The sequence below is a fragment of the Protomyctophum bolini genome (genome assembly GCF_963924005.1).
Source record: "Protomyctophum bolini genome assembly, chromosome: 3".
Taxonomy (NCBI): Eukaryota; Metazoa; Chordata; class Actinopteri; order Myctophiformes; family Myctophidae; genus Protomyctophum; species Protomyctophum bolini.
This window is the reverse complement of record NC_137864.1, coordinates 47733277-47760981: the sequence shown is the minus strand read 5'-3', so window position 1 is coordinate 47760981 and position 27705 is coordinate 47733277. Positions and strand designations below refer to the sequence as shown.

Sequence of the window (27705 nt, the reverse complement as noted above, 5' to 3'; positions counted from 1 at the left end):
CTGGGGTCCACACAAGGGGCTCTATACGGGGGGCTCTCTCCTCTCCGTTTGCCTTTTTTATTGAAATATTAGCATATAATGATTACATGCCCATTGCTCAGGTTGTAGTACCGTACTGCGGCTGTAAATTATACAGGACATTTTCACTTAACTCAAACAGGGGGAACACTGTGGACTATCGTTGACCGTAGTTGCTTGGACAGCAGTGGCTCAGGGGTAGAGTGGCCGGCAGAGCGGCCGGATGGGAACCAGAAGGTTCATACCACAAGGTTCCCAGTTCCCGGGGAACCTGGGAACAGTGGGAACAGTTGGGAACAGTTCCCGGGCTTCCACAGAGTTGCTTTCCAAGTGTCCTTGGCAAGACGCTGCTGAACCCCGATGTGCAGGTTGGGGTGCCTTGGTTTCCTCCACCATCTGTGTATGAATATGAATGAATGAACAGCCAGCAGACAGACCTGTGGTTGTAGGACTTGGATCACCCCCGCCCCAGATCAGATAGGTCGAGGGCAGTGAAGCCACAAAGAATCCATGATACACAGAAAGACTTAAAACTCAAGGGGCAACTTTGTAACACAACACATTTTAACATTGTGACTTTTACTGGCCACTTTGGCATGCATTTAATGGCAGAGGTGGAGGCAAGCAGATTGTACATGAGGTGAATTAAACACCTTGTAAACGTTCTAAAGTCTAGATTTTTGTTTCTTCCTTATCTTTCTTTCTTTCTGTGTATTTCTGTGTATCCATAGCCAGGGAGTTGTTTGATGTGTTGTTATGTGTGGGCTGAGTGTGTACTGTTTATAGTTCACTGTTGTTTGGTTGCCAGAGCCAGGGGGTGGGGTTAGAATAACCTCTTTATACAGATGTGGGTGGACTGAAAGGATTCCAATTGGACTTAGACGACATCTGACTTACTTAGTTTTAACCCACCCGCACAGCAAAGTCTGGAGTGTTAATTCATCAAAAAAAGTGTGTGCGTGCGTGCGCTGGGGGAGGGTCACATGCATACTATGTTACACACATGCTTCACTTGCGTATTGATTTTATGCGTTACATATTCTGTGTGTTGCATATGTAGGCTAATAAAGGCTATGCATAATTGCATATTGCATACGCCTTTGTGCATGGAGGCAGAGTGCTTGACAAGGCAACACTGTCTGTCTGGTGCAGCTTCACAGGCCAGAAGTGGGATTCCTAAGCCATGAAAAGGCGTTCGCATAGATACTGCAGTGCCATGATGGCAATGGGGTCAGCCTCTGACCATGGGAGAGCGAGAGGTGCCAAGTTTTGGTCCAAATTAGCTTTTGTAGCCGAAAGCGGCCTGTTTGATCCCCAGGCCAGTCGCTTTATTAAAGTGTCTCTGAAGGTCAGACTGTAGAGATAATGAATTCTGGACCGGTGTTTGTTAAGCTATCCTATACTTGGGAATGTTTAGTCCACTGCACTATTTATCCCATCAGTAAGGAATAGGCTTATACAGTATGTCAGCCCAAGTTACAATTCATTGTAATTAATTTACTGGTGTACAATAGCGTATTCCAACGTTAACATACCGTAGTCTCATAATATCATCAGACTCGTATTACTTGATTTTATCTCCCATTGGTAGTGAGTAGTGACTAGTGAGTGGTATGCAGGTTTTGGCCCAGCTTTGTTTACAGTGAGGATGTTGCCAGTCGGGTGCAGAGATGCCCCTCAGGGCTTACATTAATATGAAAATTTAATTAGATGGTTGGTTTCCAGGTCACATGGTTTAAACCAACGGAGTCACTGTCATCTTGCATCTCTTCATAGGCAAAGGCAGACAGATTTCAGCACACGTGTGTGTGTGTGTGTGTGTGTGTGTGTGTGTGTGTGTGTGTGTGTGTGTGTGTGTGTGTGTGTGTGTGTGTGTGTGTGTGTGTGTGTGTGTGTGTGTGTGTGTGTGTGTGTGTGTGTGTGCATGGTTGTGTGCATGATTGTGTATGTACTAGTAGTGTACATGTGCACCATGTTTGTCCTGGTTGAAGTTGTACTAGTTATACCGTGACCAAACTGGTTTAGTTAGTTTTTCTCACAGTGTGTCCATTTGAAGAAAGGGTCTCTGCATATTGTAAAGCAGACATACTGTACATGTGTTCAGCTGTGTGAGCCACTCAGCCACCACAGATTAGACCTTTTATAGGTGTTGATTCCTCTGTTATCAAGGGATCTCTGGAGAGCATTTAGTATTTACCATGGCCCTGTCACTGCCAAGCCCTACTGTTGATCTACGAGAGGGTGTACTACTGTACTAGTGTACTAGACAACCACATGTGCACATGCCTCCTGCGATACACACAAAGCTGCTGATAGTGAGGAGTTTGCACTGGGAGGGCGTAACACGTTGCGGGTGGAACACGCTATATCTCTCCCAGATCCACTCCCTGTTGAACAGGTGCCTGACCAACCTGTAGGAGTCACTAGTGCAGCGACAGAGATCGCCGTCCCCCTGCCGGCTTGGCTTCACACTCAAGGACCCGAGTTTGTGTTAATTGGAGTGGCCGGCCAACTTAAGCCGGAGGCACCATGGAGGTATCTCTGCTGGTGGTGGCCACTGGCCAGGAACTGAACTTTAACCTCTACACCACCCACCCGGATGCCCAAATGGAGCTATTTTTGTGTGTGTATGCCGGGTGTGTTATGTAGATACCACTGACTGTCTGTCTGTTTGTGTGTTCTGTCATGTGTTTGTGTATTTTACGTAATTTGAACCATCTCCAGACTCCAGCTCTATGGTGCTCCCTACTGAACTCTGTGGTATGTGATCAGCCCAGCCATCTTTGTTCTGGTGTGGTGCTGCATGTAGTTTATTGAGTCACATTTATCTGCTGTTTTGTTACCCTCTTATAAAAGCGTCACTATACACTGCACAACATAAATCTTGTACACAAGAGTGCAAGCAAGCACACATGCACGTCGCACGCACGCACGCACGCACGCACGCACGCACGCACACACACACACACACACACACACACACACACACACACACACACACACACACACATGCATCAATCTTGTGCCATGAATCGCACATTAACATTCAGCACAGAATCTTCAGGCAGTAGACAGTAAAAGTGTGCAGGCAGGATATGGCTGTTCTATCACCAGCATGCATGCATTGATCATCTCATCCTGTAACTGACCTTCTGTTTAATGCGCAGCATGCCAGTTGGCATTGTGCATTCATTGCTGAATGGATAAGCAATAAAGATGTGGTGCTGAGGTGCTCATACTTTGTGATAATAGTTCTTGGCATCTTGGATTCTTGGGCCATTTAATTGTGTCGAGCGGCTTGTTTGAAAGTATGCACACATGTTAGCCACTGGTAAGTGGTAATCTTGTGTGTGTGTGTGTGTGTGTGTGTGTGTGTGTGTGTGTGTGTCCTGTTACGTTAGACAGACGGACCACGTGGTTGATTGTTTTTGTGTGTCCTTAACTGTCACTAAGCCATGTTGACCCTCTGTATGTAAACTGTTGCACATGAACTCTTGTGTGCACTGTGCAGGAAACATGCTTTATTGCCTCCCTTACCAAACATCTAAACTTACCACATCATTTGCCACTGTTTTCATCAGGCACGCCCATGCTAAGTTCCTGTTTTGTGGGACACGAACGCATGCACAGTTGCGCGCACACACACACACACACACACACACACACACACACACTCGCATGCACACCATCATATTTGTCACATCGTGCACCCACCCAGTGACAAATCAATGTTGGTGAGACTCCTGCTGGTTCTGTGGGTATGTACTGTTGTCGTGTCTCTTAACTAGGTCAGCTTGCATACTAATTTATCCTCTTTACCTCACCACTACCACTTAGCAAAAAAATAAAAATAAATAAGCTGTGTTGGTGAGTAGTTATTAATAATTGCTATGGTGTCTGAATAAAATAGTAAGTTCTCATTGGAAGAGAATTGATCAAATAGGTGACAGTATTTCTATAAACCACTAGCTTGTCTTTTGGCCTACATTCAACACTGTCTGGTAGGCAGCAAAGTGGCTTTAGTTATGAGATCCATGGTTCTCAAAGTGGTGTCCAGGGACCCTGAGAGGGTCCAATGGACCCTCATTGGACCCTCCATTAGACGTTGAGGTTCATTTGGAGTTACCTGGGTTACCAAATTGGGTCCGTTTATTTTTTGATTTCTACAATTGTTTTATAAATATTATTTGAGAGAAAAATGTGTGAATAAATCGTGAATAAATAAAAATCTAAGAAATTCCATAAATTAGAAAATAAATGTTTAGGCAAAGGTCTAATTTCTCTTTTGGGTCACGGGCTAAAAGGTTTGGGAACCACTGCCCTAGGCCTATAGAGCGTTGCAGTCCCGCCCCCTTTCATGACGACACCAGGCCCAGGAAATAGTTTCCAATGCATTTTTCCCATAGACATTTCAAAACGTATTTATTTAAAGACCTTATAAGCGTCGTACAGAGCCAACTCTTGTCGTGACAAATCATGACAACAAACACAATATTTTGCAAAATGCACCCTGATGTATACTATTGACATAGACAGTATTGTTGTTAGCATTAACAGGATGCTGTTCTCCAATTTGAAATATCCAGAGCTGACATTGGAGCCTAATGTGATGTTACTAAACAATGTGCTATAATGGGAGCGCTGGCAGATGATTGTGCGTCACTTCTCTGTTTTTAGCACGTAGTGGAGTCAGCCCTAGAGACGGGACATATTTAAAGTATATACAGTGTCAGGCAAAACTGTATAGTCTCAACTATTTGTATGCACAGTAAAATGGCTCCATGGGTCCATTCTTAAATTAACACAGGATTTTACTGTGTGGCTGCAACATCAGATACTTGGATCATGAACCCACCCTGCTCGTTCATTGGTTTACAGGTTTAAAAAAAAAAACCTGAACATAAATAGAATTGTGCGTTTATTGCGTTACAATTGCAGACACCTGTCATTTCTATGTCAATTGTCCAGAGACTGAATCACAAATATTAACACTGTGGAGGTTTGTGTCGATCTTATGGTAGTGTGAACAGAATACATTTAAGGTGTGTATAGTATCCAGATTCCAGACTAATCAAATACTTTGCAGTGTTTTGTAATAACACAGGGAAGCTAAAGCCAAGGGCCACTTTTTCTGCTTGCGCCACCAAGTTGGCGCAAGCTGAAAAAGTGGTCCTGGTCTTGGAATGACCTACAAACCAGACTCAAACTGGCTTCTGTGATTCCCCTAGTGAGTTTTAAAAGGATTGGTATGGGACCGGGCACATTTCCCAGACACTGCTCCTCCTGCTTCGACGTATAGGATATGTTGTTGCTCTAGTCTTATATTAGTTTAGTTGCAAACTTTGTTACTTTCTTTACATTAGTTTTTATTGGTCAACTCATTTTATCTTCCTGTTCTTTTCTTGAGCTTCCTAGGTAGTGGGTACTGTGTTTACAAATGTTATTTGTCTGTCCTAAATGTTGTGCCTTGTATTTACAATTTACAATTTACAATTTAGGCATTTAGCAGACGCTCTTAATCCAGAGCGATTTACATTAAGCAAGAACAAAAAGCATGGGGAATACATCACATAAAAACATTTATCATGAAACATGCGTAAGCTAAGAAAGTAACAGTGGAATATCTATAATGAAACTATACATATAAGCTATACATCTATACTACTATGATATACATTATGTACTATGACGTGCTATGACTACATACAATGCACTTATGCTGTTTACATAACATGCTATAAGTCTGTATCAAATGCTATCTAAGTCTACAGAATTGCCATCTAAGGGGGTGGGGTAAGTGCTATGGGCCATTTGTTGGTAGTTAGAGTTTTATAACATTATTTGACTTCTGTCTCAATGTGTTTTCTTTTGTGGTTAAATAAAGGTTAAAACTTAGTCATTTATTCATACATAATTCACATTGTAGTTCCATATGCTGAAGATAGGCAGTCTGAAGTCCCATGGGGATTACATCTAGGTCTATTCGCCTAGGTCTGTTGTGTTCTCTTTCATTAAGGTCAGCGTTTCAGCTTGCCAAAGCACCTCACTGTACAGATACTATAGATACAGTTTCGTGCTGTTGTTGTGCCTTTCCCCTCCGCAGTAACAATCCTGTCATTAGTGACGCATGTCGTGTTTTGCTGAATAGCTCCTCAGGCACCACAGCACTGTCGGATGCCTGTGTGTTTTGGGAAATTGGGGGCATGTTTATTTGTTTGTGTACATGCCATACATACATACTAGTCTACTAGAGCAGTTGTGTTGTTTGTGTTAAAGGAGAATTCCATACTAAAAGGCTCTCTTACCTTTCTTTGTAGTTGTTACGTCCCCACCAAAGAGGTCCAGGTGTTATTTTGTGCAAAAGCTCCTTATTGGCTATTTCCCCTATCATAGGCCCTAAATTAATTGCATTGAATTGAATGGGAATTGAATGGGGCTATGGGGTGTTGTGCTAATTCGCTTATTTCCATTGCTCAAAATTATAATTTCTTTGTATATATCCTCTCTTCATAATGTAAATAATATCCCAAGCCGCACACTTTACTACTTCTTTCGATGGAAATAAGCGAACTAGCATAACACCCCATAGCCCCATTCAATTCCCATTCAATGCAATGCAATTCATTGAGGGCTTATGGTAGGGGAAATAGCCAATAAGGAGTTTTTGCACAAAAAAACACCTGGACCCCTTTGGTGGGGACGTAACAACTACAAAGAAAGATAAGAAAGCATTCTAGCATGGAATTCTCCTTTAACAGCAGTGTTTCTTGGGCGGTGGTGTTTGTTGATGATGTTGTTGTTGTTTTCTGTCTTTGACCATTCAAATTCGTAGTTGTTTTTGTGCTTAGTTTGCGCACTGTGTTGCACCACAGGTGCACTGCCATGAGGGCCATTCATGCCCCGGCCCTCCATCTGTCTCCTGTCCTCCTGTCTGTCACTCAGCCTGCTCAGTCTCCATGTTCCACTCATTATAGAGGTGACCATATCGAGTGTAAGCATGAGGACAGGCTGCTAATTAGATATAAAATAGGAAACACCACCACCCCACCCATTCCTTCATATTTCTACTGTCAGTTACTGTCGGTAGATTGTTGCGTTATATCCCGTTGATGGCGAAACGAATCAGTGTACATCTGTCAACCCCTCCCTTAGAAATCTGCAGATCAGTACATGCATGTCCCAAGAACAGTTCTGGCTGCAATATCATTTGGTAATAATTCTTAAAAGTGTCTGTCACAGAAAAGTGTGCTAGTCAAGACTGAGACTACATGAGTGTGTTGTTTACATGCACACAGAAATATGCTGCTCTCACCTCGATTAAGGCAGGTTAATTAATGGTCATTAAACGTTTCTTGCACACCTAAAAGTGGATATGCATACAAATCAAAGAATCAAAAACACCTGCACACTTTCTTCTTTTTCTCATTACGTCCTCCCGGTGGGGGCGCCTCACTGGCATGTGAGCCAGTGGGATACAACAGCAGTGACAATCCACAGCAATGTGTGTGGGGAGGAATCATTTGGCAAAATTGGGGTGAAAAAAATAAAGCAAATACAAATAATAAGCATAAACTTAGCCTTCGACTGGTAAAGAAAACCCAACCTATCTACCATCCCCACTCCCCAGTCTGTAGTTACAAATGAGATATTTATAGGCCTATATATTTTTTGATTGAGCTGGCTCCTGAAGGGAAGCTGTCCTGTCCTTATCTTATCAATGTCTGAAGGCTAAAGCCTCGTTTATACGTTGTCACACACAGCGGTGGCGCTCGCCAAAAATAACAAGCCAACACAACATGACAGCATTGCTTAGTGACGCATCGCAACAGGAAAAAAAGACTGCTTTGTAGAATGTAGACAGATGTTTGTATACAGTAGCAATTACTGTCATATGATGTGTGAAATTGGCTTATTCAGAGTTTAATTGATGGCAGTCAGGAGGTGAGATAGGTTCTAATTTTCTGCAGTGACATTGCCAAGTGTGCCAGTATGTCTCTTGTGTGCGTGGGCTTGTGCACATACCAACAGTCCAACAGACAAAACAGGCCACACTGTTTCGTTGTGCTCCGTAACCCTAAGGTGTTTCTGGCAAGCCCAGTGAGATACACTTAACTCTTAAGCTCGGGCTGTCACGATTATGACATTACAATACAAAACTACAACAATTAAATTGTGTTTTTGGTATTAACTATTGGAATAGAAATGTCTGTTTGCCTTTTAGGCATAGTAAAAAAAAAAGTACATGAATTGTGACAGGCAACAACAAGTTAAGCTCCACATATACTTAGTAGTTGTGTGCTCCTGAAATGGCAGATCTACAAGCATGCAAACGGCAAAGCGATGCAGCTTGTAGATCTACAATTTTAAGTGAGCGGCTAAATATAAATTTGGCCTTACTGTGAACTGCTGGGAATGCAAACAGATGATTTGATTGCATACTTTATTAGTAAAAAATGTACGGTAAACAGCACGGAAGTACAGTAAACAAATGCTGGGGAGTGGGTACCTGTTCCATTGTGTTCCTATTGTGTGAATTAAATTAATCAACAGAGCATATAATAACACGTTAATACGGATTGATCTCAGCTTATTTCTATTGTGAAGATGTATTTAACAATATAAAATACGATAAAAATGATATTGTGGCAAGTTCATAGACATGGATTAAACGTCTTAAATCACTCTTTTAACCTTTTATTTGAACGATATGCCATTTTATGTTTGTAGCATAAAACAAGGCTAAGTGATGTCTTTCTTGCAGGTGCAGAGCTACACTCAGCAGCACAGAGTGGGAGAAGGCGAGAAGCAGTCTCTAGGTATGGATAATATGACCGTCACTGTAATATAGCTGACATCATGAGCACAATGACATACTGAGCCAAGCAGGCCGCAAGACGAGCGTCTTTTAAATTACACAATTGCCAGTTGGATACAATAATGACAAACAAAGGACAGAACATGTCACTCTGTACTACTTCAGCACCACCGCCGATAGACACTGGCTATGTGTACTCGGAGCCATAGAGTAAGACAGAGTTACGCAAATTCCGTTCACTTCATGTTCACTTCATCGCCCCGGTGCTTGCCCGTTTTTCCTCCCGGAATTGTCACCAGTGAGGGGGATAACTTTGCAATATGCTATTGGCTGTTTGTATTCTTTTTGGAAAAATATAAAAAGATACTCCTGTAGAAAGGCTATATTATTTTACTTATATTGACCCTATAAACAATTTAGTATTATTTAGTATATGTAAGGTTTTGCCCACTCAAATGGTACCTCGTCAGATAATCCCCACATAGCCTACAACAACTTCTGTGAACAGACTTCAATGTAGTAGCTTTTCATAAATTATATTTGTTACTTGGGCTGTTCTGCTGTCATGAAAGTTTATAGTTAGAGAAATTCAAAGTCCAGCCGTCTGCTGTCCAGCCTCTCTGGGGAAAATTCTGGGAGGAAAACAGAAACTGGCTCCATTCAACTTCTGTTGAATGGGGACAACGAATGGGGACAACCGGAAGTTCACAGAATGCATTGGAGTCTATGGGCTCGCGCGAGTACGGTACATGAACCACGTGACCGGGCTGTTTTCTGCCCCCTCAATATTAGATGGCTCTGTGTGTACTGTAACCCACCACCATGCCTTTTACAGTATATACGCGTTAAAGATGGAGTGCCGTGAGGAGTTCCCTCCTAAAACATGTTCATCATACTACGAATATACTAGGAGGAAGATGCATTTTTAAAAGTGTACAGAAAGTGTTAAAATTGTTCATTAAGTATACCTAGTTTTCAACTTAGCACCACCCACCTGAACTTAAGCATCACTCACAGCTGTTGTTGTATGATTGGGGGGTAGGATTATGATGTCACAAAAATGGTGTATTTTCGATTGGAAACAATTTGAAACATTTAATGATGCAGAGTTTATCTTTTGTGTATCACGTTTCACAATGTAATGGCATAGCACTTGGCAAGCTCACTGGTTGTGTTATACCTATTGAGTCAGCTGAGAGCTCTGCACCTAATCTGGTTGGCTTCATTGTTGGGTAATTTGCCGTTGATAGCAGTAACTCCTACCCCAGTGTATTTTGGACATCAGCCAAGACAGGAATGTGATGCACATTCTTTGTGAGTGGCACAGAATGATGCCGATCTACCTACGTCTTCAGCAATTGGCCCAGGATTAAGATACACGTGTGACAAACGGGTATCCAGAAAGTTTCCACAGCATTTCCACTGTATATGCACAGAACGAGGGAAGCACTAGATGTTTGGAACAGGGCACAACATCAATGCTAATCTCTGTACTAATAATAGAATAAAATTGCTTTTTTACACAATCACTTACGTATTTTTGGCATTGCGTTAGCGAGGAACGACTTAGGAAATGTTTTTTAAGTGAGTTTGAAAGTTGGATGGCAGCAGGTCTACATCACAGACTGGACTGGAGGGACAATTACTCTGCCTTTAGTTTGTGCGTTGTTAGGCCAACCGGCCGACCGGCGACCAATGGTTTGACTTAAGCGCAATAAAATCTTGTGGTTTGGAAAGGCTTCCCTAATTATAGTTTGGCGAGTTAGGACATCTGGAGGTGCATGGGTTCCGAAGAGAAGTTCTGGTACCTCCTTTTCCTGAAGCTCGGAATGACGTCAATTTGTAGTTATATCACCTTCCTTTCCAGTATTGCGATTTAATCAGCACATCTTAACTTCATCAGAAATTCAGTCACCCACATTGAGTTTTATAGGGCTGGACCTGCTCTGTGCCTGTGGCCCAGCCAAATATGAAGTTTATGACTATAGATAAACCATTATTTGCCTATCCCACCTACGCTAAAATGTACCTAAGAAGAAGCCAAGTTGGCGTCCTCAGTGTAGACTGAACAAGGTGCTCTTTGATGGGTTCAAGTCAAGATAAACAAATCTTGGTATCTGAATGTCAGCTGTTCTTACAAGGAGGCCTTACTACAGATGAGACCACACAGATGGTCTCTTTTTTTGTACACCAAAATATATCCAGACGTTTCTTAACTAGACATGTGTCTGCCATTATCAAATCCTCCCGTTCCACCTAAAACAACTTTGAGCTTCCCTTAGCTCGAAAAGCCCAATGGGTAAAAAAGATAAAAAATAATCAGAAATCAGAGGTATGAATCGAAAGCCAAAATTAAACCACTGTAGGCTTACTGTAAACACAGCTGAGAAGCACTGGCTCAGTGGCTTAACCCATTCTGCAGGGCGGGAACCCCTGTTGGTGTTTTTAGCATTTTGTTATACTTTAGCTATTGAAAAATAGCAGATCTACAAGCTCACAGCGCAGCACCGAGTGCCGCTATGAACTTGTAGGTCTGCTATTTTTCAGAAATCGCGAAAATGTGCATGCACAAAAGTTTGAATATAATATATTCTTTCAGAGCAAACGTTTTTAACTCTAGACATATTTTCAGATGGGGGTCGGCAGCCAATTACATATCATTTTTGGGGGTCCTTGACATGAAATATTGAGCACCTACTGATACAGAAACTACACAAACAGAAAACTGTAAAAGAAAAATGACGTCAGGCCTAAATGGCTTAAATCATTATGCCTGCTTTGTGCATGCGATTGTAAAGGCTGTTTCACACGGGAAGCAACTGACACGTCTAGTAATACATCTTTAATGAGAGCCGAGCGGTCAGATTGCGGGGCACGGGCAATCTGACAGGCGCAGAGGTGTATAGGCACAATGCTGTGAAATTGTCACGTTCATGCCTCTCTCTCACACACGCACGCACGCGCTCCAGCTCGCGTCGTGTTGAACCTCTTTCTGCGAGCTGTGTCAGTATACGTGGGTGTAGGGCGGCTCTCCCTGTGGAAAGCACTTAATAATTCAAACTATATCCTCATGCTAGAAGAAACCCGCTCAAAACCATGTTGTTGTTGCATCTCTCTGGCTTGACGACGGGGAGAATTTGACAGCAGCACCTGCTTCTAGTTGTCCTTTCAGTCCTGAAGCTTTTGTTATGTCTCTTGTCTGATCCTTTGATTCTGCAATCATGGGTTATTTGAGCATCGGTATCCCCTGTGCAACTCTCTCCCCCATGAGAATACACCACGCCCTCCCCTCAGTCCTGGATGTCAGCGCTAGCTAGGTGACAAGCTACAAGCTGTAGCAACGAAGGGGGAGGGGCACAGATGGGGCTAACACTACATGCTTTCATGTAAACTGTGTTTAAAAGGTGTTCCTTTAACTGTGAGACCCAGTAAGTAAGGGTCCATTTGGTTACATTCGCAAACTTATAAACAGATGAATGAGGATTTTACTGTGTAGCTCCTCGCGCCAGGAGACAGATACCCATGTCAATCACACTTTATTGTCAGTTCCTCCTGAAGGACGGCCGTACACACACACACACACACACACACACACACACACACACACACACACACACACACACACACACACACACACACACACAGAGAGAGAGAGTTTCCACTAAAGGATGTATCTGGATGGGGACATGGGATAGATAACCTGTTTACATGTCTCTCGTGTCATGTCACATGTCCCAGGCCCCTGTCACGTCACATGATCAGGAAGTAACGAAGGACTCCCATTTCCCTTTCCTCTGTGGAGGAAATGACAAGATGGGACAGATCTTTTGTTCTGTCCTTCAGGATGGACACTGATAGTGAAGTTAGAAAATAGATAACGTGTTTTTTTATAAAGGTAGGGGGAGTCCATTTAATGCCCCATTTCAAGACAGCTGAATACCATTGTTGTTGCGTCTTTCATCCGGGTGATGTCATATACTCTAGTGTTTCACTATTATCATCTTCACCTTCGGTGATGTCATCCTTTTTTGCAGCTAAAGGAAGTGGCGATGCAACTAAAGATGATGTCACCATAGGGCTGTGTGAAGTCGCTCTGTGCTGGAAAAATCTACTCCATGACGACGACGGGGGGGGGGTGACAAATAAGCCTGCAGTATTTTCTTCAAATGTGCATGTGGGTTGGCTAACACAGAAAACCCCCAAAAAGCAATTATGTAATTAGAAGCACTCTATATTAACTGAGGATCAGGCACAGAAAACACGTTAGTGTTTGCGAAGGCAGTTTTCTTTTTAAGAGAAAAATAATCACAAGAACATTTTCTTGTGATTTATCACAAGAAAATCTTATTAATCTTCGGCTTTCCCCCCTTTTTTTACCGTTTATAACTCTGTCCAGATTGAATCAACACAGGCAATCATCATAGCTTATGTCATTGTGTCCGCCATGCCAAGTCTGAGCAATATTTTCATTGGCACAGCTGTAGCAGTGATGCAGTGATACTTGGAAGGCTGTGCTAGTCCAGGCTGCTACATGGCAGGTAGATGTGTAGATACTGTGCTAGTCCAGGCTGCTACATGGCAGGTAGATGTGTAGATACTGTGCTAGTCCAGGCTGCTACATGGCAGGTAGATGTGTAGATACTGTGCTAGTCCAGACTGCTACATGGCAGGTAGATGGGTAGATACTGTGCTAGTCCAGGCTGCTACATGGCAGGTAGATGTGTAGATACTGTGCTAGTCCAGACTGCTACATGGCAGGTAGATGTGTAGATACTGTGCTAGTCCAGGCTGCTACATGGCAGGTAAATGGGTGGTAGATACTGTGCTAGTCCAGACCAGGATACTACATGGCAGGTAAATGGGTGGTAGATACTGTGCTAGTCCAGGATACTACATGGCAGGTAAATGGGTGGTAGATACTGTGCTAGTCCAGGCTGCTACATGGCAGGTAAATGGGTAGATACTGTGCTAGTCCAGGATACTACATGGCAGGTAAATGGGTGGTAGATACTGTGCTTTATTGATCCCTGGAGAAAAATGTGGTTGTCATGCAGCACCACAGAAAGAGGATATACATACAGTAAACACGACAGGACAAAACACATACTGAACTGTGACGAGAATGGTCAAACCGTATATATCCATGAGAGCTATATTGTCCTCTGCTTGGACTCGTGAGTTTGTGGACTGATGCCGTTACCCCGTATTTACATGTATGCCCTCAAGCAACACGACTACCGCTGTGATTGGTCTGGAACAATCTACGGTGAAGATTGAAATAATGACTGCTGCAGGCGCTAACCGCTAACGCAATCCACACATTTAGCAAAACAGCCCCCAAAGACAGCTGCGCCAACGAGGCAACTTGTGAAATTCAAGTCCTCACGTGACGTAACTAGCACAAACAGACTGATTCATAGGATCAGGTCCAGGCTAGTACTTAGTATATGCTACCTCTTATGAACTGGTGCCAGCCCACAGTCCTTCCGCTTTATACAGCTATGTGGGTGATCTGCTAAGATAGACTTCATCCACCCACAGGAAAGAGGCAGAGACAGAGGACTGCTCTCATCTTTGACCGCCAAATTTTGAAAGAACTACATGGCAAGTCTCGTCTTGTCTTCCAGCTTTGTGTGTCTACTCTGTGTGTACCCCGTAGCGATGATTTGATTGGCTGAGGGCTTAAACAGTGAGGACGCCAAAAGTGATTGGCCGGAATGTGGTGATCTATGATGATCTTCAGTTCACACAAGTGTGATTTTTATTTTATAAAATTGTCAAAATGTTATCCGATCTACAAGCTCACACCTTGAGCTAGAAGATTTTTTTTTGTTGCTATTTGGGAACGAGGTATTTTGTCAAAAGATATTTGATTTTGTCCATATCACCCAGCTCCATTGTGTAATGACTGAGTGTGATCTAACGTCTCAGATGATAATCTCAACTGCAAATTTGAGATATTAGAAGATTAATTCTTTGCCTTCCTCTTGGAGATTTGGGGAAAACGCTCAAAGGAAACGGCCCTGTCTTTAGAACCATCCGGTTGGTGGTGTTTCGTCAAACAAACAAAGACTCTTCTTGTATAAAATGGCTAAATGGATTATCATGAACTTGGGCTTTGGGTTCACGGGGCGTCTTCTGTGTGTGTGTGTGTGTGTGTGTGTGTGTGTGTGTGTGTGTGTGTGTGTGTGTGTGTGTGTGTGTGTGTGTGTGTGTGTGTGTGTGTGTGTGTGTGTGTGTGTGTGTGTGTGTGTGTGTGTGTGTGTGTGTGTGTGTGTGTGTGTGTGTGTGTGTGTGTGTGTGTGTGTGTGTGTGTGTGTGTGTGTGTGTGTGTGTGTGTGTGTGTGTGTGTGTGTGTGTGTGTGTGTGTGTGTGTGTGTGTGTGTGTGTGTGTGTGTGTGTGTGTGTGTGTGTGTGTGTGTGTGTGTGTGTGTGTGTGTGTGTGTGTGTGTGTGTGTGTGTGTGTGTGTGTGTGTGTGTGTGTGTGTGTGTGTGTGTGTGTGTGTGTGTGTGTGTGTGTGTGTGTGTGTGTGTGTGTGTGTGTGTGTTCAGGGGCTTTTGGTAGGTGTGGCGGCTGGGTGGGATTCCCCTCCTAAGCTGACCCTGCCTTGCATTGGAAGCCTTTTCTGCACGTCATGCTCTGGTTGAACGAAGGTAGATTAGAGATGAAGGGACATGGAAAGAGAGGATTCATTTATTTGTACAGTAATAGAGGAAGGAGATGCAAGGGTGGATGGAAGGAGACAGACATGAACCCTGGGGTCCCTGTTCTTGGCATGTTGTAATAGGCGAGTGTTCTGTGAGTGATAAAAAGATGAAACCAAGTGTAGACCCCTGGGGTACACTGGTCAATGTCATATATAGGGATTAAATGGTTTAAAAAAGTTGAGACAGTAGCCTTGTGGTTAAAGGGTCCGCCCTGAAAATGGGAGGTCGGGGTTCGATCCCCGGCCAGGTCATACCAAAGACTGTAAAAATGGGACAAAATGCCTCCCTGCTTGGCACTCAAAGTGTTCGATTGGGGGGTCAAATCTACTAATCAAATGATTCCCGAGCGCGGCACGGCTGCAGCTCACCGCTCCTTGGCTGCGGCTCACCGCTCCAAGAGATGGGTCAAATGCGGCGAACAAATTTCACTGCGGTAACTACTAACGTGTGACAAATCCTATGACTTTGACTTTGTATGGGTAAAATCATGTGTATGGGTGGGGTTGGATCGAGTAACAGATGGACAGGTTGATTGATGAGAGCAAGTGAATCAAAATCGTCTGCTGTATCTTCCACAATTGTTATTCCCGACCATGAAGCTGTAGGGTACCAACGTTGTATCTTGTCTTATTACCTTAATTTACCTCTGTCCTGCTTTCAGTGTGACACCAAGAACATATTTTGACTTCCAAATCATTATCTGACATGGTTTGAAAATTAATGTTAATGAATTTGCCGTTCTCATGGCAAATGCATGAATGCAGCCAAAATGATGGGCAAGTGAACTAATCAACTTAAAATAGAAATGGCTAAATACTAATTCTTTTTGTCACGTTTTTTTAAACTGGTAGAGACATTTGTCTTTCTTGACATGGGGTGAATATCTAGGAGAATTTGTCTTTATAATGCCAACACGTTCATAAACATGTTGGCATTATGCATGTCCTGTTTGTGTACAGTGCATGGCGTATACATGCATCTGTGTGTGGTGTGCCTGCATGCAGCACTCCAGATTTAAGAGCAGCTGTCTTTGTGACCCAGTGCCTGTCTCCACTCCATGCCTGCAATGCTATTCTAGCCATCCAGATTACACTGATGTGCCCTCTCTCTCTCTCCCCTCAGCTAGGGTATATACATCCGTTCAGCATGCACTGCACTCACTGCATTCATAGAGTCTGTGACCTGTTCAGAATGCTAGACCAGTGGTTCCCAAAGTGGGGTCCGGGGACCCCCAGGGGTACTTGAGGGAGTTCCAGGGGGTACCCAGCAAAATGATAGTTTGGAACCAAATGGACCCTTATGGGTTTGTAACTCTGAGAGTATACAAATGGAACCAAATGGACCCTAACGGGTCCATTTGGTTCCATTTGTATGCTCTCAGAGTTAAATTAGCATTGATCTTACAATATAAAGTGGGGGTCCCAGAGATAGAAATGCTATCAAATGGGGATCCGTAAACTAATGCATGTCAAATTGGGGGTCCTTGAAATTAAACGGGTTGAAAATCACTGCTAGATCCATAAAAGTCTTCTCTCATGGGGGTCCCTGGCATATATTTTCAAATGGGGGGTCTGCGGGCTATTTAGTGTCAATTTGGGGGTCCTTGACATGAACAGGTTTGGGAACCACTGTGCTAGACAATGAATCTCGATTCACATCTTTTATAAAAACACATTTTAAGTAGTGACCTAATACCTTCAATTTTAAAACTTTGACTTTGTCTTTGGACCAGTATACTGGTTATCAACCTTTTTAATTTGAAATACCCCCAGTTTGATTATGCGTTAGGGCCCATACGTGTCCATTTGCGTTCTTCCTAGTAACTATCAGTAACTTAGCTGGGACCCCCTCCCCAATGAACCCTGGGGTTCCCTGCACCCCATGTTGAGAACCATTGGTCTACATGCATCATTAACTGTACCGGAGATTAGCTGTACACAGACGGACAGACGGACGGACGGACACAAGCGCACACACACACACACACACACACACACACACACACACACGAACGGAGTGCAAAACATACTCTCTCCCCATGCCTTCGGCCTGGTGGAGACAATAATGGGCCTTGATATTAGGGATCGACCGATATGGGCTTTTCATGGCCGATACTGATTAGTAGTGATCAAAGAGACCGATAGCCGATATTAAAAATTATATATTTTTCATTTCATTTCAATTTACAGTAACACAAAACGGCATTCTTTAAATGCATTTAAGAATATTTATCGACTCGGGGGAGAAACATACTGTATGCCCTAATTTATGCCTCGTTACATAGAGAGGAAAACATCGGTCCATATCGGCCACAATATCGTGGCCGATAGATAATCGCTCTTTCCCTACTTGATATGAAAAGGGTGATGAAATCCACTGGTCTACATCACTGCCTGTATGTGTGATGGATGAGGTTTGTGTGATGGTGGAGGGCTGCAGACAGACTATCTGAGGGATTAGGGACCTTTTAGAGTGGACTGCAGCACAGACAGAATCACACCATTGCAAAACTGCTGCTATCAGGGGAAAATAATCTACCTTTTATCATGACCCCCATTTGCTTTTCTGACGAGTGGGCCATAGGCTGCAGCACAGGGACAACCTAAACATTGAATTGAGAGTGAGCTCACGCAGCCCTCCAAAACACTTTCATTCAGCCACTGTATATTTGAATCAATGTTCAAATACAAGTACAACAACTATGGATGCCATTATTTGTAGTTATTTTGCATTGATGGATCACGGCAAGATTCTGCATTAGTTGAGGATTATTGTTTGTACATAGTACTGTTACTGCTGTAGTACATTTATGTATCCCCATGGGGAAATTAAGGTGTTATAGCAGCACCTATAGTAAAATACGCACATCACTTCGTGGAGGTGCTGGGTTCAAAAAGTAACATATGAAAAGAGAGTGCCAGAGTAAGTGCCAGAGTAAGCAGAGTCATTAGTCCAATGACAGAACAGAATGCATGGGGACATGTATAGCTTAAGGGCTACCGTACGGGACAAACGTACTGACCGAGTGGTTCAGTCTTGTGCAGAGGCACGATGGATGAGTCTGTGGCTGAAGAAGACGCCCCTCCACCACACTAGCTCATCATAATAATAATAAGGCAGTGGCTTCCAACCAGTGGCCCAGGGTCCAGGGACCACCAGTGGTCCTTGAGGGGGTTCCAGGTGGTCCCCAGATACACGATGGAGAGTTGGTAACTCTCCATCATGGACCCTTATGGGTCCATTTGGTTTCATTTTACGCTCTCAAGAGTTACATTATTGCGAAACATCTGCACTGTTTACACAATTAGAGAATGTAGAAGAATTGTTATTGTCTCTCCTATGGTACCAACATCAATACAGCATGGAATTGTGGACAAAATCTTATCCAATGAGAACAAAATATTCTTTAAATGTTGGGGCTAAATCTCATCAAATAGTGAAATGTGGAATAAATAATGGACATTGATATGAAAAAGGTTTAAAACCCATGATATAAGGCGTGAGAGGGGTTAATTCGAGTAGAGTTCATCTTCCTCCTTATCCTCCCCTCTACAGACTACAACCACCTCCAGATTATCCAGTTTAACTAACCACAGAGATAGCCTTCCTCACCAGCTTGCTCAGCTTGTGTTGTTCATGTTACGGTAGAGGCCCTCCCTCTAGTTTATTGTTCATGTGTACTCCAGGAACTTGTGGTGGAAGGGGTCCACCATCTCCACCTCCTCCTCTTGGATGGTGATGATGGGAGCTGAAGGCCTCTTCTCTGTCGGTGGTCCACCAGACCACCAGCTATAAATTGAGCTGGTAGGTGGTAGTTTTCCTTCCATTCTACAAAGCTCTCCACCAGGGTTGTACCCCTCCATGTTGTCTTCAGTAAATGCAGTTGACAATGATTTAACTTAACCAGTTGTCACTCTTGCAGAGACAGTTGTCTGCTGACGTTTCCTGCTCAGTGAACACGCTCCTGACAGGCTTGTCCTTGGGTCTGTCTTTTGTGTCGCAGAGAATGACATCCAATACACAAACTGGGCAGGTTACTGAGGAACATACTTTGACCCCTTTTTTATTGAAGCTTCATTTAGACTCTGCTCACCATCGTCTGTCTTGATCTCTTTCATTCATCCAACTCTCTATCTCCATTTCCCTCTTCCCCTTTCTCTCCCTATTCTATATGCCTTCCTCCCTTCATCTTCTAATTATCCTCATTAGCACTAACGGGACAAATCCTGAGATTATGTAACACTTCAACAGTCAGCAGAAAAAGGCCAGTGTCATGGGGAATGTACGTGATGTCCACCAACCGCTTCACATCTGTGGAGACTGTGTCTCCTCCATCCGTGACCCGGGGTGGCGTTGCTGTCACAGCGTATCTCTGAGCCCCCCTGAACAAATCCAATTAATGGGTGCGTGCGGAGAAGCGAATTAACATCACCCGTCTTTCCGTTTTTAATGAAGCAGTGTGCCTTATTGCCAGTCTTGAATTCCAAGCTCAAAAGTTGACGACCTGGAAGTGCTCCCTGTTTGACAGATTATCAGTCACACACACACACACACACACACACACACACACACTCACACTCACACTCACACTCACACTCACACTCACACTCACACTCACACACACACACACACACACACACACACTCACTCACAAACAGGATTTTTCAACAGTAGCCTAATTGGTTTTGGACTTTGGGATGAATTGGGCTGTGTGGGTTTATATAATTGGTGCAATAATGTCGCCGATCTAAAGCATCAGTCTGGGAACACAGACAACACACTGTGAGCAGGACATGTTATGTAAGTGTGCTGGTCTGTCTCCTTTGTTGTCCGCCTGCAGTGTAGTCGTTCACTCGGGGCAAATGAAGCCGAAGCCACAGAATGCAAATGTGATATGAGGCACAAACACAATGTCTCTCTCTGTACGAGTCATGATCAGCACGTCACTTTAGATCAATGCTAAGGGCTTGAACTCTATTGACTCCCCTGCAGACTGTGCATTCAGATACAATTTGTACATGTGGTCATATAGAATATGGCGGCGCATGCATGCAGGGTTGACTTGGAGGTTGACTTGACAGTGTCATGATCTGTACACGCCGGAAGACGTGCGAGAGTAAAGGCTGTTGTTACCTTACCTGACAGAAATCTATGTATTTTCCTGTCATTTATGATTGTTAGATTAACAAAAATGACTATTATGCTTGATGAAACCCCAATGAACAAAATAGTTTACATTGTTTTTATTAGAATCTTGGTATGGAGAGGGAGGGGGGGGGGAAACCCCTCCCGCATCTTGCAAATAGTCTCCACTAAGTGGCATGCTATATGTTAAAATACATCTGAGGCAGCCGTGGCCAATGGCACGTCTCTTTGAAATTCCATATTTCCTAATAGCCAATTATCATTACGTTGGAATGTGGGCGTTAGCACCGTTAGTTAGTCATAACACATGTGACGTGCCGCCGGCCCGTAGCCCTCGTGTACAGCCCGTTGTGGGCTCCTATTGGGAGCCGTCTTCCATACTGTGTGTTGACACAGTTGGTGTTTGTGCGGAGGACAGAGATGGCTATCAAGGGCAGGTCAAGTCCCTCAGGCTGCCTGCCTACAGGCCTGCTGTACAATCTGAGACCCGGGCCCACTCCCACAGTGGAAACTGTAGAGGAGAACACACACGTAGAGGAACCTCCATGCATTACACGTGAGCAGTATAGCACTCACACACACACACCTCTGGGGCTCATATACACAGTGAAATCCTCAGCGTCAGCTTAATGTGACTCTGAGAGGGTACCAATATAACCCGATGGGCCAGAGGATCATTCGGTTACATTATGTACCCTCTCAGAGTTACAAATGGATACAGTAACCCTTGGAGAGAGAGAATGAATTAAGACCATTTCCAACAGAATCTCCTCCTGGAAATAATGTGTGGGTTTCATAAGACCAATGTTTATACATCTCCATCAGCTAGTTGATTAGGGTAAAAGGGAAATGTTTATTTTTTTTCTCCCACACTTTTCACAAGTCAAATGCAAGCATCAAACTTTGACACAACTGTAGTATCATTCTAGTTCTTTACATTTTGATTAGTCTGTGTTGCACACAAACTATATATATTTTCAAAGCAAATGAAAAGGTTTCACGCTGCCCTTTGGCGAGACTACAGGGAGAAGACTCCCCTTTCATTTTGCATCTTCAGGTCTAATTTGTGTTTTCCGTCTGTGCGAAAGACTTCAAATACAGATATTTAAACCAAACAACATACAGTCTGCATCTAATTGTTACACTGTCTGTTTTCAAAGTGCTGAGCCTCAGACAGAAAATATGATGTGTTTTATTGGATTGCAGTATCCAGCCCCACAGAGCATGCCTCGGAAGACCAGGACGCAGAGAGAGAGTAATCATGTGTTTTGTCTGTTTTCATCCTAGCTGCTGAGACGGCATTAACTGTAGGACCGGATCGGGCATCCATCCCCTGAGAGGTAAGGATTACAACATCAACAAACTACATTTTTTAACGACTTAAAACTAGTAAAACACCTGATATTGGGTCGACACGTCAAACTGACTCAGTTGACACGTCAACTGACCTGAGGGTTATTTTACACCATTAGCATTCATACACTAGAGTCAGTGGTATGTCAATTTACAATTACAATTTACAATTTAGGCATTTAGCAGACGCTCTTAATCCAGAGCGACTTACATTAAGTACATTAATTACATTAAGCAAGAACAAAAGCATGGGAATACATCACATAAAAGCATTTATCATGAAACATGCGTAAGCTAAGAAAGAAAGAACAGTGGAATATCTATATAATGAAACTATACATATAAACTATACATATACACTACTATGCTATACATATGTACTATGGCGTGCTATGACTATATACAATGCAATTCTAGTGCTGTCTACATAACATGCTATATAAGTCTGTATCAAATGCTATCTAAGTCTACAGAAATGCTATCTAAGGGGGTATAGGGTAAGTGCTATGGGCCATGATGTAGTCTGAAAAGGTGGGTTTTCAGACTACGGCGGAAGATTGTGAGTGATGCTGCAGTTCTGACTGCAATGGGAAGTGCATTCCACAGTTTATGTCAAATGTAGCCTCTACGCTTTGAGGTGGAGTGGAGAGTTCCCGTCAGTCTCTCTCTCTGCGCCTCCGTGCTCCTTTCAAGGACAACTTAAGTAAAATAAATGAGGAGTCTTGAGACTGACCGCTTTTTGGAAAACCTTGAACAAATGACATGGATTTAGTCGGCGGTAACCTAATGGCTCTGTCCTGGCCAGACGTTTTACTGGTCTGGAAGTAATTCCGTAGGGGAAACGGTGACAGGCTTATGCTGCTCGTCTCTCCCCCCCCCTCTCCGTTGTGGTCGGGAGAAGTGACCAAAGGATCGTTCACATTCATCATACGATGACTTACTGTCCTCAGTTTATTAAGAACACACAGCATGATGGATGAAAGCACAGTTACAATTATCAGTTTTCATTTCACTCTGGCTGAGTGTAAAAAAATTAACCCTAAAGGGTCGGGTCTTCACTTGAACTCCTAAAGCTAGAGGGTGCAACCATAGCTGTGTCACTGGTATCAGAATCAGAATCAGAATATCTTTATTGTCATTGTACGAGACAACGAAATTGAATTGCAAACCAGATCAGTGCATTTAAAACAAAAGACATAATACTCTATATAAAACACAAAATACAAACATTTAACGCATATTGCACAGTAAGTCCTTTTAGTTCATAAAGTGTCGAGTGTCAGAGTTCAAGTGTCAGTGTTTAGAGCTATGACTGCTCTGGGGTAGAAACTGTCCTTCAGTCTGTTGAGCATGAGCATCCATCTGCTGGCTGAAGCGGTAAAAGCAACGTCCCCTCCCCCATAGGCACCAGAAACTAAACCCTCACTTTCCCTTAATGTCATTCAGCATAGTTTTCTGTTGCCGTGCCGCCCCGCTCCTGATTCAAAGGAAGGTATGCAGGGTCAAGTGTCACCGCATGTCAAGGAATGACGGTGGCACTGCCTGCTGTGGCTTCAGCAGCAGAACCTTTAGCTTTAGCCTAACTCTACCAGTGCTCCTTTTTCTAAACGCTCACATTTCCAACCGCTGTCTTTTTCTAACCGCTACAACACCCTTCCTACACTTGCATTTAAAAAATCTGCTTTAGCCGCTACTAAATCCTCAAGCTGATGTTTTTTTGTCCAATTCAGTGGAGGCTGTTGTTATCCCGTCCACATAACAGTAAGATAGTGAGAAAACACCTGCTTATTTCACCGCCAGCCCTACCGGGACATGAGACGTTTAATTGCCTTTCCTGCACGCGGACACGCCACCGACCACAGCTGCCTCCTGAAACACTTCCCTTCGCTTACTCTTTTGTCAACTGTACTCGAAGCCTGCAAAGTCCCACTTGCTTGCTGCAGTGTACTAACGTTTACAGTGCTGTGATAATCCCTTCATACCTGTTAGAGTTAGACTGTTCATAGTCACACCAGAGCAGTCGGTGGTGGTGTTCCACTCTCCCCTTCATTCCTTCTCTCAAACACTCTCCCTTTCTTTTCCTTTCCTCACGGCCTGACCTCGAAATTAAATAGAAATCTTCTAAATCCTCCAGTTTTCTGAAATAAATATTTTCACAATTTTTCAAAAATAGCAGACATACAAGTTCATAGCGCGCCACTCGGTGGCGCACTGTGAGCTTGTAGATCTGCTATTTTTCAATAGCTAAATTATAACATAATGTTTAAAACACCAAAAGGGGTTCCCGCCCAAAATGGGTTTTTTATACACAGTCAACTCTTCAGTGATCATTTCATAGCTGCAGTCCTTAAATTCTATATTCCTCTCCTGCGTGGAAGACTATACATCTACCACTCATCCAAGATGCAATCCCCTCTTTACATTTATGCTTCAGGCTGTACTACTTGTCAGCCAGTCGGTGGCATACTCTCAAAGAATAGACAGAGAGACCATCTCCAACCACTGCAGATGTCCTAGTTAAATTGGATTATTCTGGAGGGAATGTCAGCCAGAAGTAGCAGAGCATTGTGATCTTTTAGAGGGCTATTTTTGTACACGAGAAGAAGAAAAAAAGTCTACACTTTATAAATACTTCATACAGGAACAGGATTGGTCAAAATAAAAGTTATACTCATTGGAATCTGTTCAGGATTACAGCTTTAAATGAACACAGAGGGGTTTACAGTGTATAGGACTGGCCCCTCTATCTGCCATTGTCATTGTCTCTTTCTTTCCATAATGTGTCTCTCGGTTCGGTTGGGATAGTTTTTTAGAGCATCGCTCTTGTCTACCCACTAGTCCCAGCCCAGGTTGGCCTGCTGCCCAGGACAGGAGGCCGCTGGGCCAGGGAACAATACAGAGACACTTGCTGACGTGTCTTATTATGTGGAATAGCTCTGGGGATGGTGTTGCAAAGTAAGCCAGGCCACAGCTGGCGTTCCCCCTATCGCTGCACTGTGTCCCCATGCGCGACTTACCAAGGTTAGTGTGGCTGAATGAATGTACTACTGAAAGATTATCACTCGGACATACTGTACATATTGTGCACTGTATCTTTGGCTGATGCAGGTAATGGTATACTGTATACGTATACTGTACATACGAGTCGGTTATACTGTGGTCTGTGTGCAATACACCCTCCACTGGACACTTTGTTCTCTCTGACTTGTCAGGATTCTGACACAGGCCTGGAAACAGTATGGAAAACCATTTTTGTTATTTTGAACATTAATAAATAATCTTCATCTATAGAGATTTAAGGCCTATAGCAAACAGTACGGCTGGGCAATAATGTCAATAATATTGTGATATAGCAGTGACAAAATGTAGCAAAAATAGCCAATCTACAAGCAAGTAAGTCCTACTTCAACGACGTTAGAGTACAGTACTGAGTACAGTATTGCATCCCAGGACCCCCGGAGGGAGGGTGACATGGTTGCGTGCTGTTAAGGATGCAGAATGCATCACTGTATTATTTATCGTGTTGTCACATAGGCCTATTGCCCAGCCCTAGCAAACGGTCACTTCCAGCCCCGCTGACCAGACATACACCGCTGTGGTCAGTGATGTATGATGTTGTTGGGCTGGAGAAGGCCGGAGCATTTGAAATATATTTGGCGTAGACTGCACGTAAAACGGATGTTCCTGAATGCGTGTCCGCCATTTACAACTTTACTTGAATTGTGTTCAAGTTAATTTGTTTCGTGTATATGTATTTATACTCTATGTCTGTAGTCTGAAATGTCCTCGCTGAGGATATTAAAGTTCTCTAATCTAATATGATCTTGTTTGAAGAACTGCCAACCGCATTCTGTTGATTAGTGTCAGACTCTCTTGTGTTTCATAATAATGTCCGTCTCATTGGTCGCTAATGACGTTATGTGCTTTTGTGATTTATTCATGTACATGCAATTTTAGAGGGAAAATGACAACTAAGCCATCTGGCTAAGCTCCATTTATAAATTGAACAGCAACGGAAAGTGGATTAATGACTGATGTCATAATCCAGTTAATGAGTCGCATACATAGTTCACTGTGTGATTTACTATATCCTGCCCTGATTGTTGGTTTTGTGACCGTTCTCATTCCTTTGTGTCATAGTAAAGTATTGCTGCGATTAATGCAAGTTAACTATGGTCAGATAAGTACAACATCCACAACAGCTCCATTTCTCTGTGGTTTGTAAGTTTGGATTTCTAGCCCCCGTTAGCAGAAGGGATCTATTAAATGCCTGATTTATACTTGTTGCACACTGGTGTCGTACACCTAAAACCTACAAGCAGATCTACAAGCTCACAGTCGGCACGCAGCTACTGTATGTAGGACTAACTGTATAACGGGGCTTTAGTGTTGATGTCCGTCAATACATCTATTGGCATATTGACTAGACCAACAAATAGTAGTCCGTCCAACAAGATATCGATGGCCTTTTCTCCTCCCTCTTTTCCCTCTCTCTCTCTCTGTCTCTCTCTCTCTCTGTCTCTCTCTCTCTCTCTCTCTCTCTCTCTCCCTCCCTGTCTCTCTCTCTGTGTCTCTCTCTCTCTCTCTCTCTCTCTCTCTCGTTAATGTATTCCATTCCTGTAAGGCAGTCTAATGTGACTAATATCCAGGAGAGAAGAGAGGGAAGGGAGGCGGAACAAACAAACCAGACATTCTCCAGGGTTGTGAGGTCTACACTGAATCATGCCTGAAACCTGCTGCAAAGGCTAGATTCAACTTGACTTTATTGTCTGTCACAAGTATATTTGTGATCAACCTGATGGCAGTAACTGCAAGGGTTGGTGGAGGGGTGAGAGCAGGGGACTTAATGTACTTGATCAGATTGGCTTCCCTGATCACTGACTGGGTGTGTACACTCTTCAGACAGGGGGTTACTTTTGGGTGAATCAATGCTTTTTCTGGCCTGATTTCATTAGTTGTGTGGGATAGTTTTGTATGGTGTGTCAGTGTTGCACCAGGATGAAATGCTGAAGGTGAACTAAGATTGAATTAGTGTCCTGTAAACCCAGGTTAAAATGCTTTTGCTCACAGCTGACATGTTGGATTGTAAAGCCAGATATATATACTTTGTTGTATGCCATTCGATCGGCTGATCGGCTTTTTTTGCGGGCTATTTTTGCAGCGCAACTTTGTTCAACAAATGACATTATGAAGAAGCCAGAAACCCACCAAACGTGCAAGCATAAGTGCTGCTTGTAGTATAACAGGGCGGCCAGTCACCAGATGTCTGACCTGGAGGAGCACTTTTTGTTTTGTTATTTCTGTGTCTTCTTTCCAACCATCCTTCCCAAGTGTACATTTTTATTCTCTCTCCTCTCTCCCACCATGCTTTGCACACTCAGAGTTACACTAATAGTGCTTTTCTCATCAGCACCCTGCTTCTGCTTGACATTGACATTCAAGAGCAGCTCCAGTATATCTCATCCTTCTACATTTGGCCACTGGGCAGCTTGTCAGGAACAACGGGGGCTTTTGGGAAGGTGCTCAAGGTGACCTCAGTGCTTGTTAGCGAGGGAGGGGAAGACCATTGTTTCTCCACACCCATATTTTCTCTGGCAGTCTAGAGAGACGTAATCAACTTCATGATTATACTCTTTTTTTTGGTATACTGTAGCTCTAAACAAAGT

General features: G+C 43.3%; 1 protein-coding gene across 2 annotated transcripts in view; it reads left to right on the top strand.

Moving 5' to 3' along the window:
- Positions 1 to 27705, top strand: part of add3a (adducin 3 (gamma) a) — a 137330-nt gene that overhangs the window by 5715 nt on the left and 103910 nt on the right. The window contains exons 2-3 of one of the 2 annotated variants that reach the window (XM_080760198.1): positions 8780 to 8826; positions 21974 to 22026. The gene's annotated coding sequence lies outside the window, so the exon portion shown is untranslated. Of the gene's footprint in view, positions 1 to 8779; positions 8835 to 21973; positions 22027 to 27705 lie in introns of both variants that reach the window. The other variant, XM_080760197.1, reaches the window with a different exon arrangement.